The sequence below is a fragment of the Schistocerca gregaria genome, chromosome 5, assembly GCF_023897955.1.
Source record: "Schistocerca gregaria isolate iqSchGreg1 chromosome 5, iqSchGreg1.2, whole genome shotgun sequence".
In the NCBI taxonomy this organism is placed as follows: Eukaryota; Metazoa; Arthropoda; class Insecta; order Orthoptera; family Acrididae; genus Schistocerca; species Schistocerca gregaria.
Window position 1 is genome coordinate 627,494,711 of NC_064924.1, and position 13,856 is coordinate 627,508,566.

A 13,856-nucleotide genomic window follows, 5' to 3' on the forward strand; every position below is an offset into this window, starting at 1 on the left:
CATGATTGCCAATGGTTTGCAGCTTCAGTTGGTATATATTGGCTTGTTTGGATAAAGAATCATTCATTGTGATCTCAACTTTTCAAATTTCCAAGTATCTGGCCTTGGCAGCAAGAGACAGTTGTCATGTGTGTATGAGTTGCATTTGTGTGAAGGTTGTCTAATTCAGAACGCTTTTAGCCTGAAAGCTTACTTGTTTAGCTGTCTTTTTGTTGTGCCTGCCTGTCACTCAGCATCTCACTATATGGTGAGTAGCAATCTATCCTTTACATTATATCATTTAGTAACATATAAGGCAATGTTATTTATGTTACCCGGACAGATGACTTAGGCTACAGTTGAAATAAGGCAAATTTAAACTCAAACACATTTATTAAATAAATAAGTATTGCGATGTACAATATCATCATTCTGACAAATGTGCTGTAAGAGAAATTCAAGCAAGCTACTTGTTTTCTTTAATACATATTTCACTTAACTGGAGACAACATGCAGAATGTTCAATACCACTGTGAAATTCCTTTTCAGGGACACAGAGACACTCACTATTCAAGTAAGAAGTGTTTGGTGACATATATATCAGTTTCCTTCTGTAGACCATAAATCTGCGAGAAAAAATTCTCAAATGTCCTCCTATCAACAACCATCACAACTATGAAAGTTGCAAGTTTGTCTATTTTGCTGTTTCCGCTACATTTTCCCCACAGTACCAAATGAGATATATACATGGAACAAAATGTTATCTACAACTTGTGTAGAAACCAATCTGATGTTCTGTGAATTGAGAAACATGAAAGGCAGGTAGTAGCTGAGAAGAGACTGAGATACGATTGAAAGCAACCTCCTAAGAACCAAGGAGAAACTTGGGAAGGGAATTAAAGAACAGGGGCAAGAAATAAAAATTTGGAGGTTTTTCGACAACACTGTTATTCTGTCAGAACGTGTAAAGAACTTGGAAGAGCAGTGGAACAGACGGATAACATCTCGAACAGACGTTATATGATGAACAGGAACATGTAATGTTGTGAGTATGTAGGCGAGCAATTTGGCCGCCTACAGTTGGCAGGAGGTACAGTGAATTTGCGTGTGCAGGCCTGGGGCTCAGGGCACAACGTGGTCACTCAGTCAAATGGCTGCGGATGATGAGCCACAGTAACTGGTACAGACCAGCCAGGTGCAGAGCTGAGCAGCATGGCCAGATGTGGGTTAAATCCCAGTACAGGGAATTCTGACGTGTCGATACCTTTAGAGGACAGACAATGCTCCAATAATCGGCAGGGTGTCGGATAAACTGAAAGATCATTTCTTACAGCTCTTTGAGAGTCTTAGAATAGTATGCAATCAAATATTAATTCAAATCTGAATACATCGGCAATCCCAGAAAAATGAGAGGCCACCAATATTACAACAATAATTTCAATATCTGTAAAACAACAAATGTTAATAATTTATAATGAACCTCTGAATTAACAACTTTTAAACACTTCATTTGATTTCAAATAACGATATCTCAGATAGCTATAATCCCTGAAAGTTGCTCATCTGCATCTGTTTTATTTACTGACTTATGATATCTTTTTATTATGCAAATTTTTGTCAGAATGTTGTACCCTCTACAATCAAACAGAAAATAAAAACATACAGTAAATTAATTTAAATAATAATTACACTTCATAATACACAATTATGCTAATTTAAGATGCGGTCAACTGTATGTATTAGCTGACACCAGCTTTGTAGAACAGTGCCAAAAAGGAGCTTCTGACAAGCATGCGTAAATAACATCTACATCTGCATCTACATGGTTACTCTGCAATTCACACTGAAGTCCCTGGCAGAGGGTTCATTGAAGCATTTTCATACTACTTCTCTATCATTCCACTCTCGAATGACGCGTGGGAAAAAGAACACATAAATCTTTCCATTCGAGCTCTGATTTCTCTTATTTTATTATGATGATCATTTCTCCCTGCGTAGGTGGGTGTCAACAAAATATTTTCGCATTCAGAAGAGAAAATTGGTGATTGAAATTTTGCTTCAGTGACTGCTACCCCAACTTGTGTATCATATCAGTGACACACTAACCCCTATTGCGCGATAACACAAAATGGGCTGCTCTTTGCACTTTTTCAATGTCCTCCATCAATCCTATCTGGTGAGGACCCCACACCGCGCAGCAATATTCCAGCAGAGGACGGACAAGCATAATGAAGGCTGTCTCTAGTCGATTTGTTGCATCTTCTAAGTGTTCTGCCAACAAACTGCAATCTTTGTTTCGCCTTCCCCACAATATTATCTATGTGGTCTTTTCAATTTAAGTTACTCGCAATTGTAATTGCTAGGTATTTAGTCAAATTGACAGCCCTTAGATTTGTGCAATTTATTGTATACCCAAAATTTGTCAGATTTCTTTTAGTACCCAAGTGGATGAGCTCACACTTTTCTTCGTTTAGTGCCAATTGCCACTTTTTGCACCATACAGAAGTTCTCTCTAGATCATTTCGTAATTGGAATTGATCGTCTAATGATTTTACTAGATGGTAAATTACAGCATCATCTGCAAACAATCTAAGGGGGCTGCTCAGATTATCACCTAGATCATTTATGTAAATCAGGAACAGCAGAGGGCCTATGACACTACCTTGTGGAATGTCAGATATCACTTCTGTTCTACTCGATGATTTACTGTTTAATGACAATCTATCAACATTTATTGTGAGTGCACTTGTACAAGAATACTTCCTTATTTATTTATAGAGAAACCTTTATTTATACGTGAATGGTCCGAGAGGCCAAAAGTTTATAACATTTATTTAGTTGAATATAGTCATAATATATTATTTCAGTCTGGAAAGTGGTCAAGTTCAGTCAATTATGTCAACAAAAAAAAATTATGTACTTTTGGTGGGGAGAGCCTTCAACCAATGGAAAAGCAGACAGTAGCAAAACATTACGGAATTAAGTAGAGACTGGGACTTTTTGAGTGAAGAGATTTTTATGTGAGTTATGGAAGAAGTCAGACCTGTCCGTGCTAACAAGTCGTATCCAATCATGGAGGTGTTTGATTTAGGGCACTGAACAGCTGCTACCATACTTCAACTTCAGAATGGAATTTATGTTTAGAGAGGTCTGAATATATGCCAGTGTAGGATTTTTTCCGCTTGTATTACGGAAATGAGGATAGGCAGAGTATGAGTTACTGTTCTTCGTATTGCATATGTTAATTAGTGAATCGTCATATTGAACTCTGAACTGTTTTGAGCTCGTGAATATTTCATGTGTTGTGGTTATGAAACAGATTTATTTTCACATATCTCTGATCAAAATTTAGTCCGGGGATTTTGCTACTATTCTCGTAACACTCTCAACCTAACTTTACTGCATTTGATAAGGGTATTTTCTTTCTGTATTTTAACTGAACGTTGTAGGACCACTTCCCATTTATTTGAGATGTTCTTTCTTGAATAAACATTATTCAACATAATACTCTGTCATCTACATCAATTACAGATGTTAGAATAGAACACTGTTATTAAATCATTCATTTCACTCTTATTTTGTATTTTGGCGTATTTTATTAACTGGCAATTCTAGCCAATGAAAAACTATTTGACTGCAGAATCACCATTACAGATTATTATTTGGAATGAATTAGCTGCGGGTCTTGAACGCAGATGTGTGCAGCTTGAGCCTATGAAATATTGAGCTATTCTTTTTAATCAGAGCTGCGAACAGTCCAAGTACCTAAAGTACAAGTAACTGCTCATAAAGACGCAACTGGTATGCTCTTATGGGATGCTGTTAGGAAGAGAAACTACGTTAACTGTAACCATCAGGTATGGTTGTAATTGGGTGTTTTCTCGTCTGGGATATGAATCTAGAATTGCAGTTGTAATTCTAACGCTCCAAGCATAAGGTTTTGCAGCAGTTACGTGCATGAGAATCAGGAGCAGAAGTTAGGTGTTGGGAAATTGGAACTTCAAGGAAGAAGAAAAAGGCTAGATAGTCATGGTGAGTTCATGTCTGTAGCAGCCAATAGCAGTGGAGATTTCGAGTAGCAATGGTGGAAGTGGCACCTCAGGCCACCAGCAGTGACTTCAAGTTCATCAGCATTGACACTTCAGGCAGCAAAGTGATAAGTTAAGTACTTGAACCATTAGCATTAATATGTGTTGGTTGGTTTGGGGAAGGAGACCAGACAGCGTGGTCATCGGTCTCATCGGATTAGGGAAGGATGGGGAAGAAAGTCAGCCGTGCCCTTTCAGAGGAACCATCCCGGCATTTGCCTAGAGTGATTTAGGGAAATCATGGAAAACCTAAATCAGGATGGCCGGACGCGGGATTGAACCGTCGTCCTTCCGAATGCGAGTCCAGTGTCTAACCACTGCGCCACCTCACTTGGTCATTAATATGTGTGGTTCAGATAATGTGAGAGGGCCAGTTAGTCCACAATCTAAATGTGGTAATGTTAATAGAAGTGATATTAGTGAGGCAGATAATCCGAAATCAGAGAAGGGAGACGTAATTGCAGATGGTTGAATGGCAGAGTTAAGGGCAATTCTGACAAATTTGAACATTAACAGGGTACTGCATATAAAGATAGGTTCAATAAATACAGCGTTAGGTTCAATACAGACAAATGCAGCAAAACAGTAAAAGCTGAGGTGAAAAAAAATTAAATCTGATATAGAAGGGATGACTGATTCGAAATCAGAAGCTATAATAGCAGATGTAGGCAAAATTTCTGAGGAGGTTGACCTGGTTAACACCAGAGTCAACACCGAAGAAAAAGTTTTGGGGGACACGGGAAAGATACAGGATGAGCTGGGTGGTGATGTTGAGAATTGTGTGCTAAGGCAAATGCACTTGAGGAAGTGACCACTAAGTCTATTAATAATTTATCAGGTAGAGTGATAGAATGTGAAAAAGAGACAATAGTTGGAAGCAGAGATTAATAAATAAGTTTTGCAGTGGGAACAGCAGATTAAAGATGTATGGGCAGAATTAAATTCTTTAGCAGAAAATCAGGCTGCTACTGTGGTAGGTGTTGTGTGTGTTAATTCAGGAATGACAAAATGTTTTGCAGATAATGAGTAATACCATCCAGTTGATTTTCTTGCTGCATGTAGAGATGGTTTTGTGCAACAAATGTCAAAAGAGGAAAAAGCTAGATTTACGAAAAGACATCTTGAGGGCAATGCACAATCATGTACAAATTGACTGAGTCCCTCATTTACCACCTATGAAGTGTTTGAGAGTCATTTCCTCAAACTTCTGGAGTGAAGTGAAGCTAATATGAATTCAGAATGAGTTCCTAACCAGATGAAGTTTCAAGCAAGGATGTGTGTCGATACGGGATTTTTTGTGCGCATGAACTGGCTAAGCTGACACGCATAAATCATTCGTTGGGGAAGTGTTGATGGAGATTACAATGCTCAAGAAATATTTCCCAGAACATTTACAATGAGACAATCTGCCAAATTCCATTGATGAATTTTTAGATTTCATTGAGAAACCTTTGCACAGGCATTGAAATTCAAGCCACATAATGGGAACAGTAGACAGGGGAATGGGTACCAGGACAGGAACTATAGTAATAGCCACAATAATTATAAGAGCATAATAGAAATAATTATCACCATAATAATAATTTTCAAAGGGGAAATTAAAATGGGAATTCTCACAATGGAAATCAAAACGGAGAACAATGATTTGAGGGGCAGGAGCCTCACATAATGCAACACCAGGATACAAGATAAGGAAATTAGAGATCACTGCATCTGGCAAAATAAAAAAAAGTGTTGCGAAGGTCATGTTATTTTAAAAATTCTGTAGGTGTCAAAAATTTGGCAAAGAAGCCATAAATGTTGAAGATGGAGGTTGTAGTTGTTGGTTTTGTTGTTGTTGTTGTTGTTGTTGCCTTCACTCCAAAGACTAATTTGATGTAACTCTACATGCTACTCATTTCCGTTCAAGCCTCTTCATCTCCACGTAACTACTGGAACCTACATCCTTCTTAATCTGTTTACTGTATTCATCTCTTGGTCTCCCTCTCCGATTTTTACCCTCCACATTTCTGTCCAGTACTAAATTGTTGCTCTTTTGTTGCCTCAGAATGTGTCCTACCAACTGATCCCTTCTTCTAGTCGAGTTGTGCCACAAATTCCTCTTCTCCCCAATTCTATTCAGTACCTCTTCATTGGTTACATGATCTACTCATTTAATCTTCAGCAGTCTTCTGTAGCACCACACCAAAAAAAGCTTCTATTCCTTTCTTGTCTAAACTATTTATCATCCACATTTCACTTCCAGACATGGCTACACTCCATACAAACACATTCAGAAAAGACTTCCTGACAATTAAATCTATACTCAATGTTAACAAGCTTCTCTTATTCAGAAACACTTTCATTGCCATAGCCAGTCTACATTTTATTTCCTCTCTACTTCGACCGTAATCAGTTATTTTGCTGCCCTAACAGCAAAACTCATCTACTACTTTAAGTGTCTCATTTCATAATCTAATTACCTCAGCATCACCTCATTTAATTTGACTAAATTCCATTATCCTCATTTTCCTTCTGTCAGTATTCATCTTATATCTTCTTTTCAAAACACTGTCCATTCCATTCAACTGTTCTTCCAAGTCCTTTGCTGTCAACTTTCCTTTTCATAATATTGTTACATGTTATCCTGAAGAATTCGTGTTAGTACTCTGCAACTGTGGCTTATTAAACCGATAGTTCGGTTATTTTCACACCTGCTTTCTTTGGAACTGGTATTATTTTATTCTTCCTGAGGTCTGAACATATTTCATCTGTCTCACCAGATGGAAGAGTTTTGTCATGGCTGGCTCTCTCAAGACTATCAGTAGTTCTAACTGAATGTTGTCTATCCTGAGGTGTTGTTTCAACTTTGGACTTTCAGTGCTCTGTCAAATTCTTTATGCAGTATTGTATCACTCACCTCATCTTCATTAATGTTCTCTTCCATTTCCATAATACTGCCCTCAAGTACATCTCCCTTTTATAGACCTTTTACATACTCCTTCCACCTTTCTGCTTTCCATTCTTTGCTTAGAACTAGTTTTCCATATCAGCTCTCGATATTCATACAGGTTGTTCTCTTTCCTCCAAAGGTCTATTTAATTGTATTGTATAGAGCATGTATCTTACCTCTAGTGATACATGCTTCTACATCCTTACGTTTGTCTTGTAGCCAATCCTGCTTAGTCATTTCGCACCTCCTGACAACCTCGTTTTTGAGACATTTGTATTTCCTTTCACCTGCTTCATTTATGGCATTTTTGTACATCCTCCTTTCAATTTAATTCAATATCTCTTTTGTTACCCAGGATTTTTACTGGCACTCGTCTTTTTACCTACTTGATCCACTGCTGCCTTCAGTATTTCATCTCTCAATGCTACCCATTCTTCTCCTACTGTATTGGGCCGATGATCTTGGTAGTATGGTTCCTTTGACCCCACAAACCAACCAACCAACGAACCAACCAACCTACTGTATTCCTTTCCCCTGTTCTTGCCAATTGTTCCCTAATGCTCTCTCTGAAACTCTACACCCTATGGCTCTTTTAGTTTATCCAGGTCCCATCTCCTTAAATTCCTATCTTTTTGGCAGTTTTACTCTACAGTTCATAATATAAATTGTGGTCAGAGCCCACATTTACCCCTAGAAATGCCTTACAATTTAAAACCAGATCCCTAAATCTCTGTCTAACCATTATATAACCACTCCGAAACCTTCCAGTGTTTCCAGGTCTCTTTCACGTATACAGCCTTCTTTCTTAAACCAAGCATAGTTATGATTAAACTATACTCTGTGCAAAATTCTATCAAGCGGCTTCCTCTTTCATTACTTTCCACCAATCTGTATTCACTTATGACTTTTCTTTCTCTTCCTTTTCCTACTTTCAAATTCCCCATGACTATTAAATTTTTGTCTCCCTTAACTATCTGAATAATTTCTTTTATTGCATCACAGTTTTCTTGAAACTCTTTATCAGCTGCCGAGCTAGTTGGCATATAAACTTATACTAATGTGGTGGGTGTGGTCTTTACATCTGTCCTATCTACAATAATGTGTTCGTAGTAACTTATTCATGTTCCTATTTTTTTTAATTCATTATTAAACCTACTCCTGCAGTATCCCTATGGGAGTTATAACAAGAATAAAATGGGGAACAATTTTAAGCACTGATAGAATAAAGAGGGCGCGAGAAATGTAAAATATGTAGAGAAATTTCGTAATGAAGATTCTCTCTCTTCTTCTGCAGTTCTACAACTCATTATGAGCCTTGGCCTCTTCAACTACCTCCTTTCATTTATCCTGGTCCCTTGCTAGCATTTTCCAATTCCTGTATCCCATTTTCCCTAGGTCTTCTACGACTCCATCCTTCCCTCTAGTTTTCGGTTGACCTTGTCCTCTGTGTTGTGGGCTTTCAAATAATAAATTCAATGATGTGAGGTGGTGACCCTCAACTATGTACCCTACTACTCAGAGTTGCAATATTAAAAGTCCTGGCTGGTTTCTTTGTCTAGAGGCTTGGATACGTAGTTGCCACATTAGGGGCCAAATACTGCTGAGTCCACAGTATACGATAAGAATACACACATGAATCGAATGGTCGAAGGTTTCTGTTACTCGGCAGTTGTAAATTATGAAAGTAACATATAAATTCATAAATGAAAGATTTCAATTAAGAAAATCTGCAGGTAATGACTTTAAATGACGAGTATGATTGTAAAGTATTTTCGAGAATGCGGTATATTTCTGCAAAACACTTATTGCTGTCGATGGTTATATTAAATAAAATATAAGCTGAATAACAGGGTGACAATAGATTCCTACTTCACATAATTAGTTCTGAACAACAACATAGCTCGCGAGATATTCGCTTCTGAACGCATACTACGACTTTACTGCAGAAGCCACGAAAATCACACAAGAGCACAGGTCGGCACTCCGAAATATTTCTATCCTCCGCGACCACGTGCAAACTGCTCCACTGTCCAAGTCTTTCCGCCGACTCCACGTACATCGCGCCATCGTGTCCAGCACTTCCCGTGTCCTGTGCTGCACTCTCCAGAACTCCCTGTCCTCTCTCAAAATGATCCACCTCCCTCACTTTCGTACAGTCTCACCATTAATGAGTTCTATGATTGGCTAGAGCATTCCCTTCATGTCTCCAAGTCAACATACACTCACAAACAAATTTAAACACACACGTAATACTGGAGTTACATTTAAATAACTTGAAATTAAATAAATATTTCTACAGCTGGACCATAAACACGCTCTAACACATATTATTAAATACATAAACAAATTAAATAAACATATGCCGAAGGAATAGTACAAAAAGTAGGCCAAGAGCCTAACGTCTCTGTGCTTTCTAAAACACAGTAAATATTTAACCAATTTCTTCATGAATAGTATATATCGGATATAAACAAAGACATAGATGAATAAATATATTTATAAGCATGCTGCTACCATTTTTTTTTTTTTTTTTTTGTGTAACTGTGGAGTACTTATGGCCTCACGCGATCGATAGTAATCGGCCACTTTGACCTCCAATAACGCATGTACTATTCAAGTTACATGCCTGCAATTCATACCAATTTAGGTTTACACTAATATCTTTCTAAAGACATGGCAATTGACAAAATTTGATGAAGTGTTTATATTTTGAAAATTAGTTGCTGGATGTTACTTGTATAATTTACCGTCAGATACTGAACTTTAAACTAATAAAGATATTGTAAATCTGATTACACCACCAGAATTATTGTGCAAATAATAGTAATGTACATGTTTCTTTTTGAGGTATCATAATTCATCTGGCTACTATTAATTTCTATATGAGCTGTGAAATGTCTACCATTAAGGTTTCGCAAAGTCTGCCATCTTTGGCACTCCCGGCGTGTCTCCTTCATCAACACACCATCACCATGGAATTCCCAGCCATGTGGCTGGACCGGCTGTTTTTTGGCTTCATGTGGTTGCTAAGCTAATGTTCAGCACCACATGGTCGCTGCCAGGCCGTGGCTTTGATGAGCGTCCTGTGCGGCCGTCCCAACTCCAAACATGTAATATTTCCAGGGCGCCACAACTCGCCCGTTACTTCATACTGCCCACCTAGCTTTCCTTGTAAAATCTTTTTTGGTATTTCCATATCATTCATCTGTGCCCCATGTCCAGCCCACCTCAACCTGGATGACTTCACAATTCTTCTAAAAGGCTGAATTTTGTAGATAGCATAAAACTCATGGTTGTATCTCCTCCTCCATGTTTCCCTTTTGCAAACTGGGCTGATGATTGTCTTCTCTCAAATGAATCGAGTGATTCAGCATTCTTTGCTGTCAGCACCCAGCCCAAGTAAGCACTGGTCTGATCAGTCTTTTACAGTGGTTGTAGTCAGGAGTCTTGAAGATAGAAGCTTTGCTAAGGTGAAATAACCTTTATTGGCTGCAATTAGTCTCTGATTTATTTCATGAGGTACCATTTAGACTGGTTACAATCGAACCCAGATAATTGAAATGATCGACTCTTTCAAAGGTATAACTACCCATCATAATTTTGGCTGGTATGTTCTCCCTGTGCACTTTCCCAGCAGCTAGTATTTTATGTGACTTCTGAAATTTTCCCGGCGTATTTGTTCTTCTAATAATTTCCGGGTATGCAGCCGGATCCCGTCGACATTCTGCCACGATATTTCGGCCCAGAGACGTCCGGCCATCATCAGGTGAGTACACAACTACTGAAGAGCCCAGGTGCAGTCGCGGTATTTATACCGATTCTCGCGCACGTGTTGACATGCGCGGCATAGCCGAGTTGTACGTGCTGCCCTCGGTGGTGAAAGTAAAAGATCATCTAGTCATTGAGTATCGAATGACGCTGTCTATTCCGCTGTGAATGTATAATTTTAATAACAGGATTCCAAGTTTTATCCAGTTGAAAGCCGTTGTCACGATTTATAAGATTATCGGCAAGACGTATTTCCACTGATTCCTTGATTACGGAATCCCAAAATCCGGAAACCGGAGCTAAAATTTTTGTTCCATTGTATTCCATTGAATGTCCCAATGAAATACAGTGCTCTGCTACTGCCGATTTTGACGGTTGCCGCAGACGGGTGTATCTTTCATGTTCTGTACATCGTTCATGGACAGTTCTTGTCGTCTGGCCAATATATGCAGAGCCACATTCACAGGGAATTTTGTAGACGCCTGCTTTCTTCAGTTGTAAATCGTCTTTAACGGATCCAACCAGGTCCCGGTTCTTTGCTGGTGGACGGAAGATAACCTTGATTTTATTCTTCTTCAGTAGTCGGCCTATTTTCGACGACACATTCCCGGCGTATGGAAGAAACGCAGTTGATTTAAAGTCGTCATCAGCGTCCTCAGTGCGCTGCTTCTTGTTATGACAGTTGCGCATGGCCTTTCTTATTTGGCGTGAAGTGTAGCCATTCTCTTTAAAAACCTTCTCCAAGTGTTGTAATTCTGCGTGGAGGTTTTCATCGTCCGATATTACATGCGCTCGATGTATTAAGGTACTGAGAACACCGGCTGTTTGTGCTGGGTGGTGGCAGCTTGACGCCTGGAGATACAGATCTGTGTGAGTCGGTTTCCTGTACACAGAATGTCCTAATGACCCATCATTTTTACGGCATACTAGCACGTCTAGAAATGGTAAAGTGCCATCTTTTTCAATCTCCATCGTGAATTTGATGTTCTCATGTAAAGAGTTTAAATGATGAAGGAATTTCTCCAGTTCCTGTCTGCCATGAGGCCATACAACAAAAGTATCATCTACGTACCGCCAGAAGACCGTAGGTTTTAAGACAGCAGACTCAAGTGCTTTCTCCTCAAAGTCCTCCATAAAGAGATTAGCTACCACAGGGGACAAAGGGCTCCCCATGGCGACGCCGTCTGTTTGTTCAAAGAATTCGTCATTGAATAGAAAGTACGTTGAGGAGAGTATATGTTCAAACAAGGCCGTCATTTCTGCACTGAATAAGTTACCAATAAGAAGTAACGATTCCATTAAAGGCACTTTGGTAAACAGTGAGACCACATCAAAGCTGACTAATAAATCCGAGCTGCTAAGCTTAACTTCCTTCAAGCGACTGACAAAATCCTCGGAATTACGTATATGGTGGCAACACTTACCCACATACGGCTTTAGTAGTGAGGCCAGATATTTTGCTGTAGAATAGGTGGCAGCACCAATATTACTCACTATTAATCGTAGTGGGGCACCATCCTTGTGTATCTTGGGAAGACCGTAGAGTCTTGGTGGTACTGCATTGTGTGGTCTCAATCTCTTGATAATTTGTTCAGGTAGAGAACAGTCGTTCAAAAGGGTAGCAGTTTTCCTTGATATTCGGCTTGTTGGGTCCTTTTCAATTCTGCGGTACGTGGAATCATTTAGCTGACAATATATCTTCTCGTTGTAGGCTTCCCTTGTCAGAAGAACTGTGGCGTTACCCTTATCCGCAGGCAGTACGACTGTGCTAGTATCTTCTCTGAGGCTGCGGAGAGCAGCTCTTTCAGCTGGCGAGATGTTACTCCGTTGTGGCGCACATTTCAGCAACGTTCGGCAAGATTCACGTCGAATTTCGTCTGCATTATCCGCAGGGAGACGTCTAATGGCTTCCTCAATGGAACTGATGAAATCCGTTAAAGGCAGTGAAACAGGAGTAGGGGCGAAGTTTAAACCTTTCGCAAGCACTGACATCGTCGCATCGTCAAATGATTTCTCCGTAAGGTTCACCACGGATCGTCCAGAGATAGCTTCTTGCGGCTTTCTTGTTACGAGTTGGCTAAACTTCGCACTTTGCCTGTTCGTACTGTTCCTGTGAGCCCAGTCTGCCTTGGCCCAGGATACACCGTCAATCCAGTCCCAGCTAAGGGAAGAACATCTTGCTGCAATCTTCAGATGTAAATAATATAAATTCCTGGCAACAGTGTCTAACTCACGACGCGTATAACGGATTCGTTCTCTTAATAAAGCCAGACTCGCCTTGCGTTTTATATTGTTGGCGGCCACACTATTAATAAAATGAACAATTCTGGCGAAAGTTGGAATCAAGTTATTGTTTCTACATTTCAGTAAAAAATTTAGTGAACACAGCAACCTGGCTCTTTTCTCACGTAATTTATCCAGTACGTGGATATCCTGAACCATCTCCTCCCCGTAAAGGTATTTGATGTGACTTCTGAAATTTTCCCGGCGTATTTGTTCTTCTAATAATTTCCGGGTATGCAGCCGGATCCCGTCGACATTCTGCCACGATATTTCGGCCCAGAGACGTCCGGCCATCATCAGGTGAGTACACAACTACTGAAGATGGAGATTGAAAAAGATGGCACTTTACCATTTCTAGACGTGCTAGTATGCCGTAAAAATGATGGGTCATTAGGACATTCTGTGTACAGGAAACCGACTCACACAGATCTGTATCTCCAGGCGTCAAGCTGCCACCACCCAGCACAAACAGCCGGTGTTCTCAGTACCTTAATACATCGAGCGCATGTAATATCGGACGATGAAAACCTCCACGCAGAATTACAACACTTGGAGAAGGTTTTTAAAGAGAATGGCTACACTTCACGCCAAATAAGAAAGGCCATGCGCAACTGTCATAACAAGAAGCAGCGCACTGAGGACGCTGATGACGACTTTAAATCAACTGCGTTTCTTCCATACGCCGGGAATGTGTCGTCGAAAATAGGCCGACTACTGAAGAAGAATAAAATCAAGGTTATCTTCCGTCCACCAGCAAAGAACCGGGACCTGGTTGGATCCGTTAAAGACGATTTACAACTGAAGAA

The 13,856-nt window shown here is 39.7% G+C and overlaps 1 protein-coding gene across 1 annotated transcript in view; it reads right to left on the reverse strand.

Moving 5' to 3' along the window:
* Positions 1-13,856, reverse strand: part of LOC126272233 (putative ribosome-binding factor A, mitochondrial) — a 54,192-nt gene that overhangs the window by 12,384 nt on the left and 27,952 nt on the right. The gene's annotated exons all lie outside the window — the stretch shown is intronic.